The following is a 10912-nucleotide window of genomic DNA, read 5'->3' as shown; positions in this document are numbered from 1 at the left end:
ATATATATATATATATATATATATATACACACACACATCTGAACAATGTCATGACAGTGTTTTAAAATGCCTAGGACTATATATACATATAATTGTATATACATACATATATATTTTTATATATATATATATATATATATATATATATATACATGTATGTACAGGCACACATCTGAAGGCTGGCTCAACTTTCTCATGTTTTATGTACATGTTTGTGTGTGTGTATGTATATATATATATGTATATATATATATACATATACATGTATGTACAGGCACACATGTGCATGCATGTGTATGCATGTGGAGGCCATTTTGCTTCTTCAACTCATTTTTTGAGGCAAGGGGCTCTCACTGAACCCAGAGCTCACGATTGAACACACTGGCCATCTACGTGCCTCCCCAGTGCTGGGATGGCAGCCACACACCCTGTACCTGAGATTTTGTTTTATTTACATGGGTTCTGGGGAGCAAGCTTAGGTCTATACCCTTGGCATGCTTGTATAGATGGATAAGCCACCTCCTCAACCCTGGATTTTTTTTTTTAAATCCAAACCACAAGTGGACATTCCCCTTTGGGGAAAAGGGGTGGGGGAAATCCCCTTTGGGCAAAGAGTTCATTCACATCTAATTAACCCCTCCCTCCCTAACTCCTGCATGCCAGCCACCTAGGGCACAAACCAAACAATCCAGAAAAGGGCGCCATGCCATTGCCGGGCTATACAAGGAGAGCTTTCTCCTCCCTCAAGTGCCCTTCCAGTGTCTTTTTCCATTCCCTGAACAGTCCTGTCTAGAAAGTATTTGGCCTTGACCAAGGTTCAGCTCAGAGCTGAAGTGCCCTGTGACCCTGAGGAGCCAGTTCTGATCTGCAAGGGACGATACCTCTAAGGGAGAAGTGACCAGCTCGCCACAGGCCTTCACTGTGGTGGGGATTTGAGTCAGGCAACACTCCAGACCAGAAGTGGATGCCCCACCCACTCAAGGGCAGGCTGTACTTATAGCCAGAGGAAAGGAAGTGGGGTGGGAAAGCCAGGGAGGGGCAGCCTGATTGGCTACAACTCACTGTGCTGTGAGCATCGGGTCAGAACAGTAGGGAGTTTGTCATGGCTCAAGTACTGGATCTTAAAAACAAAACAAACCAGCCAACCAAACCAAACCCCAAGCCTTCAGTCCAGATATTCCATAGGCAAGGACTTTGGACTTCTTGCATTGAGACTATCTTTTAATTTTTCCACTACCACACTACCATGGATTCATTGAACAGAATGGTGAATTTCATAATAACACACTAATTTATTTATTACCTTATTTATTTTTGTGGAGTGTGGAGACTTTCCCAAGCTACTGTGTGTGTGTGTGTGTGTGTGTGTGTGTGTGTGTGTGTGTGTAGATCTGAGGACAACATGTGGGAGTCAGTACTCTCCTTCCACCATGTGGATCATGAGGATTGAACTCAGGGCCTCAGGTTTGGTTGCAAGCACCTTCACCCACTGAGCCATCTTGCTGGCTCTCACTATGACATTCTTACAGATGTCACATACTCTGTACGTATTCACCACCCAGTAGCTGTTCTTGTCTCTCTTCCTTCCTCTCCTGGTTCTTTATCTGGTCTCAAACAGTCCCCCTTCCTGTTTCATGCAGTATAGATAGCTATAGATAAATACTGATTGATAGGTAGATGAATAAATAGATCCCACATACAATAGAAAATGTCCTATTTATCTTTGTGTTCTTGTCATTTTCACCCAACGTGGTAATTTCCAAGTTAGTCAACTTTGCAGACGATGCAATGTTCTTCTTTATGGCCGAATGTCTCGGCATTGTGCATATCTGCCGTTCTTCTGTTGGTGGGCCTCTAGCTGGGCCCCATTACTTGTTGGGTGAGCTACTATTCTTTGAGGATAGATTTTATTTATGTGTCAAGGTTTAGTCTACTGCTTACAGAGAAGACCTTGATCCAAATTTTATGGAGGTGGGCATTGGACAAAACCTTTGGTTTAACAACATGAGAGAATCTGGCCTATAGAGAAAAGGATGTGCCCCACTCTGGGCACAAAGCTCTCAAAACAACACACAGTGCTGGTCTAGGGATTTGGGTGGGGCGCGTATCACAGCATAAGCTAATGAGGTTCCAGGGCGTCTGGAGTCGGAGGCTTTGAAGTGAAGGCTGAGGCGGATTCTGTTTGGCTAAGGAAGACCTGGCTTGCTTGTTTGTCCAGCTTGTGGGTAGGCTCCTACCCCAGGGCCTTAGCACCTGTGCTTCCTGCCTGGAGTATTCTTTTTTTTTTTTTTTAACATTTATTTATTTATTTATTTAGTAATTACATGTAAGTACACTGTAGCTGTCTTCAGACCTCCAGAAGAGGGAGTCAGATCTCATTAAGGGTGGCTGTGAGCCACCATGTGGTTGCTGGGATTTGAACTACGGACCTTCGGAAGAGCAGTTGGGTGCTCTTACCCACTGAGCCATCTCACCAGCCCTGGAGTATTCTTAAGATAGCCCTGTGCCTGCCTCCCCACAGCTGTGTTTAGATACTCACTAAGTAGTTATTGAAGGACGAGGGTGCTGTACCTAGAAAGATACACCCCCAAATCTTTTCTTTCTCCTAGCATAAAATTTCTAGGGAAATTTCAATTTTGTGGGATCCATTGCTTCAGCAGTCTGATAGCCAAGGGGAAGGGTATGAATGCTTACACATTCCTCCCAGGCCGGCGACAATGGTGTACCTGAGCCTGTGATTAGGTGTGGCCTTGACAACTTGCTGTGACGACTAGCCATGCATATCTATCTGTAAGACAGGCTGCCAGGCCTGCACTGGCCTTCAAACCGAGTGGATCCAGTGTTCCCTCTGGACTCCAAGATTTTATCCAGGACAGTGAAGAAGACAGAAATGCCTTTGTTCTCTGAGACTCACGCTCTGGAGGGAGGGGTTCTCATCAATGTCACGACCAAGGAGGTGCGCAGTGTTTGAAAGAAAGAGAAAGCATGATGACCTTAGGTAGGTAGTCAGAGAAGGCAGCCTGGAAGAGGTGGCCTTTAAAGTAAGACCCGGAGGTTAATGAACCAAGAGCAGCGCGACTGCTGAGTGTTCTAGAGGGCAGGGTGTGAAGAAATCTGAGCGGAAAGTGCTGGAAGGTTCTAGAACAAACCAGATGCTGGCGGAACGGCAGACCTGGCGGGGCCTGATGCCCAGTCTGGCTCCCACTTCACGGATGCTGTCTTGTCACTCTGCCATGCCACTGAGCAGGAGTCTGACCTGAAGAAAAAGTAGGGGAGGGGTTTCCGGGTGCCGAGGGAATGAAGCATTGGTACATCTTGAGGCTGGAGAGATGGCTTGGGGGTTAAGAGCACTGGCTGCTCTTCTAGAGGACATGGATTTGATCCCCAGCACCCACATGGTGACTGACAACCATCTGTAACTCTAGTTCCAGGGGACTGGACACCTTCTTAATGGCCTGAAAGTGCTCTGTGCGTGCTATGTGTGCAGCCAGAGCACCCGTGCAATTAAAATAAATTAATAATGAAAATATTTGGATGCCGGGTGTGGTGGCACAAGCTAGTGCTCCCAACACTCAGGAGCCTCAAGCAGGAAAATTACTGTGAGTTCAGGGCCAGCCTGGGCCACAAAAGCAAAACCCAAAAATCAGAACAATAATGCATCCAAAGGACAGCAAACAAACAAAAACCAAAATACTGAATTTTTTTTGTTTGTTTTAAAATCATTCCCCTGCCCTCCCCCTTTATTTTGTTCAAGACACTGTCTCCTGTAGCCCAGGCTGGACTTCAACTTGAGGTCTGTTGGTTAATCAGCTTCAACTCCAGCTCCTCCTGCCTCCACCTCCTTAGTGCTGGGGTCCTAGGTACGCAGGACCACATCCCTTTGATGCAGTGCTGGGGATGGGGCTTTGGGTTGTTAGGCAACTGCCCTGCCACACCCTGCATCTTCGTTTTACAGTTTTACAGAGTAACATGGAGATATCGTAGTGGTTAGTTTGACAGAGCACCTTGTTTCTAACCCTTAAAGAGAAGCTTCCTTGGCTTGAAAGGGGAAGTAGGGTGTATCCCAGCTCCGTCCCTATGTTCCTTTTCCTGGTATTGCCTTTCCTGACAAAAGGCAGATAGAAAATGCCCTATAGGGACAAGAAAGTCTCCCATGACAGCTCATTCTTTCCCCAGGACCCATGAGATGTCCTGACCTAAAAGCTGAGGACCTGGTGTTGGTTCATCCATCTGAGCCCCCCTCCCCGCCTGCCCCAGGGTTCTCTGGGATCTTCTCGGCTCCCTTAGCCCGTCAGAGGTTTGGAGACAAGGGTTCCCTGATCCACCTTCACAAAGCCACTTCCTCTAATCTGTGTCCTGTGACTCAGATGCCCCTGCTCTTCCAGAAGCCTGTTCAGCCCAAGGCTGGGTCCTGGGTTCTTTCTGTCCTCCAGGCGTGGTCTGTGGTCTGCCGGAGTTCCTGTCAGGGAGGTTCTCCTGCCACAGTAGTCAAGGTGCCCCCTGCCGGTGATGTCATGGAAATTGGTTTGGAGGTGATGTCATACCTGTGAAGACTGAGCTGTGTCACCTCCCTCCCCTGTGCATTTCAACGCCAGAACAATCCACTGACTCGGACCACCTGGACGTTGATCAAACAAACTCAACTCCTTTGCCGATTTTCCTAGGTCGTCCCGGCTGCATATTAGGCCTGCCCTTCCCAAATCTCTTCCAGAATCCCAACTCACTATTAAAGACCTTCCCTTCTGTAATAAGTAAATGAAAGGGGGGAAAAGCCAGCATTTATCGACACCTTCGTGTGTGCCTAAACACTTGGTCATGTCAACTCAGAACAGGGAAAAAATGTCACTGGCCCCATGAAACCTGATGTGGAGATGTGAAACAGTCTGACTAACTTGTCTGAGGATACATGTCTTCTCAGATCTTTGTTCTGGAACCTTGTGCTGTCTCAGGGGATGATCCCCCATGGGAACAGCTGGCTGCAGAAGCCAGAAGGTGTTGAAGAAGTGTTTTTCTCCCTTACGGTTCGTTTCTAAACACCTGGCCTACTGCGGCTCTTCTCAGTTCCCTGAAGGTGCCTGCGAGTCTGGCCCAGGCTGTTCATTCTGCCTTGAGAACCCTTCAATTTGACTGCCCTCCAACCCACCCCCCACCCCCCGGCTCCTGCCCTTAGAAACAGGGTTTCACGTATTCCAGGCTAGCCTGCTACTTGATACGCAACTGCGTGTGGCCTCAAACTTTGGATCCTCTTGGGTCCGTCTCAGGCACTGGGAATGCAAGCACCATGCCTGATTTACACAGTGCCGGGACTGAACTCGGGGATTCGAGCATGCTAGGCAAGCTCTGCTAAGTCATCAACTCATCCTGTAGGTTTTAGCACAGGTGTCTCCTCTTCCTCCTGGGCAGGGTACCCCTTGCTCTGTCTGCTTACACAGTACTAACTGAGCAACTGCTGGATACTGAACTCAGAGCTCAGTGCTTGAACTGTAAGATGGTCTGAGAGAGAGAATCTTTGCTCTTCGAATTCCGAGATAGGTCACTAATTGCTTCCCCGCCAAGGTGCCAGACTCTCACTGTGAGTGAGGTTGGGCTCAGGACAGCCAGGATCTGTGAGGCTTGCCTAGATGTCTTAAGAGAGGTTGGAAATGTATAGAGTTTTGTTTAAGGTTTTGACCCTGGTCTATAGGCAGCTGACTACATGCTTTCTGTTTGTGCGCGTGCACACATGTGTGCACACGTGTGTTTTCATGTGTGGATGGGCCCATGTGGGCTTGTGGGTATAGAGAGCAGAGGAGCACTCTGGCTGTTGGTCCTGAAGCTCCATCCATCCTTTCTCTAATGAGACAGGCTCTCCCAGTGGTCTGGACATAGGATAGGCTGGTAGGCCAGCAAGCCCTGGGGACCTCCTGTCTCTGCCTCTCTAGTGCTTGGATGACAAGGACATACCATCATGTTCATTTTTAAGAAATGTGGGTTCCGGGACTCGAACTCACATCCTCACGAACTGCATTGCCAGCAGTATTGACTGAGCTTTCTCCCCATCTTGGTTACAGGTTTGAAAAAGCACCAAGTAGGGTAAGCCAGGCCTCTCGTAGGAGAACCCATGATGCATTTGCTCTCTGGAGCTTGCTGGGTCTAAAAGGAGCAGGCTGGATGCCCGGCCACTCCTGCTCTAAGAACGCAAGCGTTCACAGTACCCCTTGGCTGAAAGCAAACAAGCAAGGGTCCCGGGACAGTGGCTCGGGCAACTCCGGGATCATGAGCTCGTGCGGCAAAGAGGGCCTCAGCTTTGCAGTCCTCATTTGCCTATGAGGAAAGCACTGCGTGTTTGGGGGGACAGATCAGACTGATGGCCTTTCAGAAGCTGTGTGGCCTCCACAGGCTACCTGCCCCCCAGTTTTCATCTCCTTACTTACAGAGCGGAATCACCAGGCATCCCAGGACTCTGAGGGGTTTAAGAAGTCTGTGGATGCTGATGTAGCCTTGGACCTAGTGCGTGCTCAGAGAGTCCTGAACTTCCCCCTTCCTTCCTGGACCGCCATATGTAGGAAGCCCTCTGATAGGAAGCGCCCAAGAGGACAGATGTCTGAGGCGACATCCAGCATGTTACTGAGACTCTGCAGAAGGAGGAATCCTGGGAGACGTCCTGCAGGAGGAGGGCTCCGAGCAGAATTTTTCCCAGAGTTCTCTGGATGAACTCTTCTAGATGCCTCCCAGGGGCCATAAAACCCTAGTCCTAGGCTAGGGTTATTGTGAAAGCTTAGGTTCTGGGAACAGAGGTGGCCAGGCATCCTTGCCTCAACCTTGGCACCAGCCTGCTCCTCTCACACTCAGACAGCAAATAAGTTCCGAGATGTTTAACTCATCCCATGGGGATTTCCTGAGACCCTTTGTGACACGAGAAGCTGTTCTTGGAACTGAGAGTAGACTCGATGACACTGGAATTCTGCCTTCATGAGCCCAACCTAACTTGCCAGGCTTTCTTTGCCACAGCTGGAAACAGCTGCAGCTCCAGTAGAGTTGACCTATGAACCCTCCCATGGCCCACCCCTCAACACCTCCGCTAAGGTGAGCATAGGCCGATTCGAATCAGGGTGTGTGACTGGAAGCTGGGGTTCCCAGGTTGGTACTGTGCCTTCTTATTCCTATATTCTGTCCTGTTGTCATTAAGTCTGTCTTGCAGAGTCAAGACTCCTGCCAAACTCTGCCCAGCTCCCACACCCACCTAGGCACCTGCTCAGAACTAAGCAAATATCTGCAGGCTGACGGGCTCAGCCAGGGATGGGTGGAGAGGAGTATTCCTGAGGGCAGGTCAGGGTGTGTGTGTGTGTGTGTGTGTGTGTGTGTGTGTGTAGTTAGGGTCTGGAAAGGGGGCTGACGCGGTGGCGGGGGGTTGTGCTGGTAGAGGAAGAACCAGGAGTTGGAGGGAACACACTGAGGGACTCAGGGTGGACACCATGCACAGGTTGCCAGGCTTGCAGCACAGCTGAATTCAGGCCAGGAGGGGTGACAGGTGACACGGAGGTTTCTTCAGGGAAATGTGAATTTCAGAGGAAGCTTCCGAAGGCCACCGGAGGCAAAAAAAGGAAGGTGACACTCTTTTTGTTTTTTGTTTTTTTGAGACGGAGTTTCATGTATCCCAGGCTGGGATTACAGGCATGTGCCACCACACCCAGTTTATACCGGTGCTGGGAATCGAACCTAGAGTTTCCTACATGCCCGGCAGACACTCTGTTAGCTTAACCCGCATCCACAGCTGCTGGTCTCCCATGTAGGGCGGCAAGGTCAACAGGTGTTTGGGACAGAGGAGATCATTTGAGGGCTGGCAAGGGGCTTAGCAGGTAGACACTGCTTCCACGAGCTCTGTCTCCGAGCCCACCTGGGAGAGGCAGAGAAGCAACTCCTGTGAGTTGTCCTCTCGCCACTGCGTGTCACACAGCCACCTCCCCACCACCACCCTGCTGTCCCCAAGGAGAAGATGATTGGTCAAGAAGGGGAACTGAGACCACAGAATGGACAGTTCTGGGTGTTGTACCCATCACTTCAGATCACAGAGACTGTGACTTTACTAGCTGTCTCCTCAAGAGAAAGGAGCTCTGCCTTGTCCACCGCTGGATCCCCTTTCGTGTCTGGCACACAGTAGATAAGTATTTTGTATTGAGTTGAGTTCCCAGGGCAACATGGAAGAGCCTGTGGTTAGGTCCTAAGGAGAGAAGTAGGTATGAGGGTTTCTCACTGCTGCTGTTGCTGGGAGAGATGGGAGGGAGGAGGGATAGAAGGCCAGCAGGGCTGGGGAGCTAGCTCAGGCAGTACGGTGCTTTTCACACAAATATGGCTTTGATCCTCTGGGTTAGAAGAGAGCCAGGCCCAGTGGCATCCACTGATATCCTAGGTGTCTCTTGGCTTGATGGCCAGCCAGGTTACCTGCTGGGGGAACTCCAGAGCAAATCAGAAACCCACTCCAAAAAAAAAAAAAACCAAAGAGAGCAGTGCATGGGGCAGGGGTGGTGGCGGTAGGGGGATGGGAGACAGACACAGAGACAGAGAGAGACAGACAGACAGACAGAGAGGTGAAGAGGGACAGTAACTCATTCCAAGGCTTCCTTATAAAGCACAAGTGTGAGGATTCACAAGAGTGCACAATGTCCTACTTCTAGAACATTCCACCATTCATTTATATGCATAGTTCAGCCTTTACCATAGGTGTTAATACATGCATTGATTCATTAAGGCTCATGACAGTTCCTCCGGGCAGATGAACCACCTGAGATGATTTTTCCAGTTAGTGAGGTCGTCTAGATTTTGAACCCAGAATGTAGAATCTGTGACATTACCCACTGAGCCATACATCCTTCTGTGGGACATTATTTTATAGTTGTGTCTGGTACTCTCCACCTTACCGGAGTCACTGTGTTCAAGTTTCATATGAAGAAACAGAGAGGCACAGCTATTTGCCCAGAGTCACACAGCTACTAAATGGCTCCGGAGGGAAAAGCTGGGTATAGGGGTCCAGTAGTGAGTGAGTCGGATGTCAACAGGTGGTACCACATGCTAGGACTAGGGAGACATTTTGCAGTGTCCCCAGAGGGGGCTCTACAGGCTCCTGAGAAATTTGGGGTCAGCAAGTTAGAAAGGAGAGGAAGAAGGGCGCCATCTGTGCCCATGGCTGCCCTCGAGCTGAGGCCGAAGAAGACAGAACAAAATAGAAGTGGTTCTATGGGCTGGGAAACCACAAGGAACCAAGGGCTGGATCATTCCACAAAGGCCCACTGTGGGAGCGGAAGTGAGGCTGTGCCTGGGAGGGGATTTCAGGGCTCTGTCTCTGGATGGGGACTAGTCTCAGACCCACGTCAGCTCAAAGCAGCCACTTCCAGATATCTCCCCTGAGAGCGCCCCAGCTCTGAGGGCGGTATCAAGAATCTAGAGAAGGGGAAACCACAGGGGGTCTTGAAGTGGGCCTCCCTGGGTTCCCAGGAATCTTGGAGGCGGCCCACGCAGCTGCGTGGGAGGCGACAGGACTGGTTTAAAACCAAGCAGACCCAGCTGCCGCCTCTTCTCCGGAACTCAGGACAGAGACTAGCAATCAGGTGAGACTCTCATTACGGGGCTGCCCAATGGGGGCGGTTGGGGGCCCTGTCCCTCTGTCGGGAAGCAGCCAGCACAGTGGGCAGATATCTCAAAACTGAGTGGACCATTGGACTCTTTCCCAGGCAAGAGATGAGAATGGAGGTTCAAGGCCTGCGGGGCTCCCGTAGGTGGCCTTGAAGGACCCGTTCCTCACCCTCACGTTGATCTTGGCAGCTCCATCACTTCCACATCGCCCTCTATTCTCCCATCTTGTCCACATCGGCTCTCCTCACCTTTCATCATCTCATCGTAGCCCGGCTCCACTCTGAAATTATCTCGCAGTGTCCCTGTGCCCCTGTGGTCATCGGATAAAAACAGACAAGCCATTACCTTGTCTCAGGGCTGCCTTGGGGCTGCAGAGATGCTCTGGACTCCTGCACAGCTGTTTCCAGGCCCAGCCACTGCCGACACCTCCCCGGAATTTGTCTTATCTTTGCAAATCCTTTTATAAGAACTCCTGCAGTACTCACGCAGCAGCAGCCCAGCCCAGGGAGGTCTGGGTGAGGACAGTCCACAGGAGAAGAGGACTGGCAGTGGTTGGGGCTGTCACGGGTGTGATTCTGCAGGGAAAGAGAGCAGGATGGACTAACTAGGGAGATTCACCTCAGTAGCTCTAAGCTTCCCTTCAGAGGCCATTGGGCTAACATTGACCGGCCTGGCCTGAAAGGGTTTTAAGTATGTGGGTGCTGGGATTTTGAAGGTTTTGACTGGTCTGACTGGTCTGTAAAAAGCATACCCGCAGGAGAGCCAGGTCTTAGCTGGAGGAACTGGCTAGCCTACAGGGGGCACATTCTCTTCATCAAGACCCTTGAAATGTCAAAGCATTATGAAATAGAATATCCAGGCAGGGAATGTAGCTCAGTTGGCAGAGCGCTCGCCTCGCGTGCAGGAGGCTCTGGGGTCCACCCAGCACCTTACAAATTGGGCATGGTGGTGCATGCCCGCCATCTGGGCTCTTTCTTGAGGGGTGGAGGCAGGAGGATCACGAATTTGACTACATAGTTCAAGGTCAGTCTGGGCTCCATGACACCCTGTCTAAATGAAAAGGAAGGAAGAGAAAAAAGAAAGAAAGGAAGGAAGGAAAGATGAGAGGAAAAGAACAAAGAAGGAAAAAAGGCAAAAAGAAAACAGGAAGAGGAGTGGAGGTCGCCATAGAGAGATGGAGGAGAGTTCTCAGGACAGGATTCTCTAGCTTGGGCTAAACCTAAACCTTTGGGCAACTGTTTCACCTACATGGAGACTTGTTCTCCTCTCCTCTCCTCTCCTCTCCTCTCCTCTCCTCTCCTCT

At 50.1% G+C, this 10912-nt stretch overlaps 1 protein-coding gene across 2 annotated transcripts in view; it reads left to right on the top strand.

The window, feature by feature from the left end:
• The window catches only part of Pla2g5 (phospholipase A2 group V), a 20842-nt gene that overhangs the window by 902 nt on the left and 9028 nt on the right, over positions 1–10912 (top strand). Inside the window, exon 1 of one of the 2 annotated variants that reach the window (XM_029475800.1) lies at positions 9419–9584. The exons of the other annotated variant lie outside the window; for it this stretch is intronic. The gene's annotated coding sequence lies outside the window, so the exon portion shown is untranslated. Of the gene's footprint in view, positions 1–9418; positions 9585–10912 lie in introns of those variants that run through there. 2 annotated transcript variants of the gene reach the window in all.

The sequence above is a fragment of the Mus caroli genome, chromosome 4 (genome assembly GCF_900094665.2).
Source record: "Mus caroli chromosome 4, CAROLI_EIJ_v1.1, whole genome shotgun sequence".
NCBI classification, from domain to species: Eukaryota; Metazoa; Chordata; class Mammalia; order Rodentia; family Muridae; genus Mus; species Mus caroli.
Note: the sequence above shows the minus strand (reverse complement) of the source record. Positions and strands in the feature narration are given on the sequence as shown.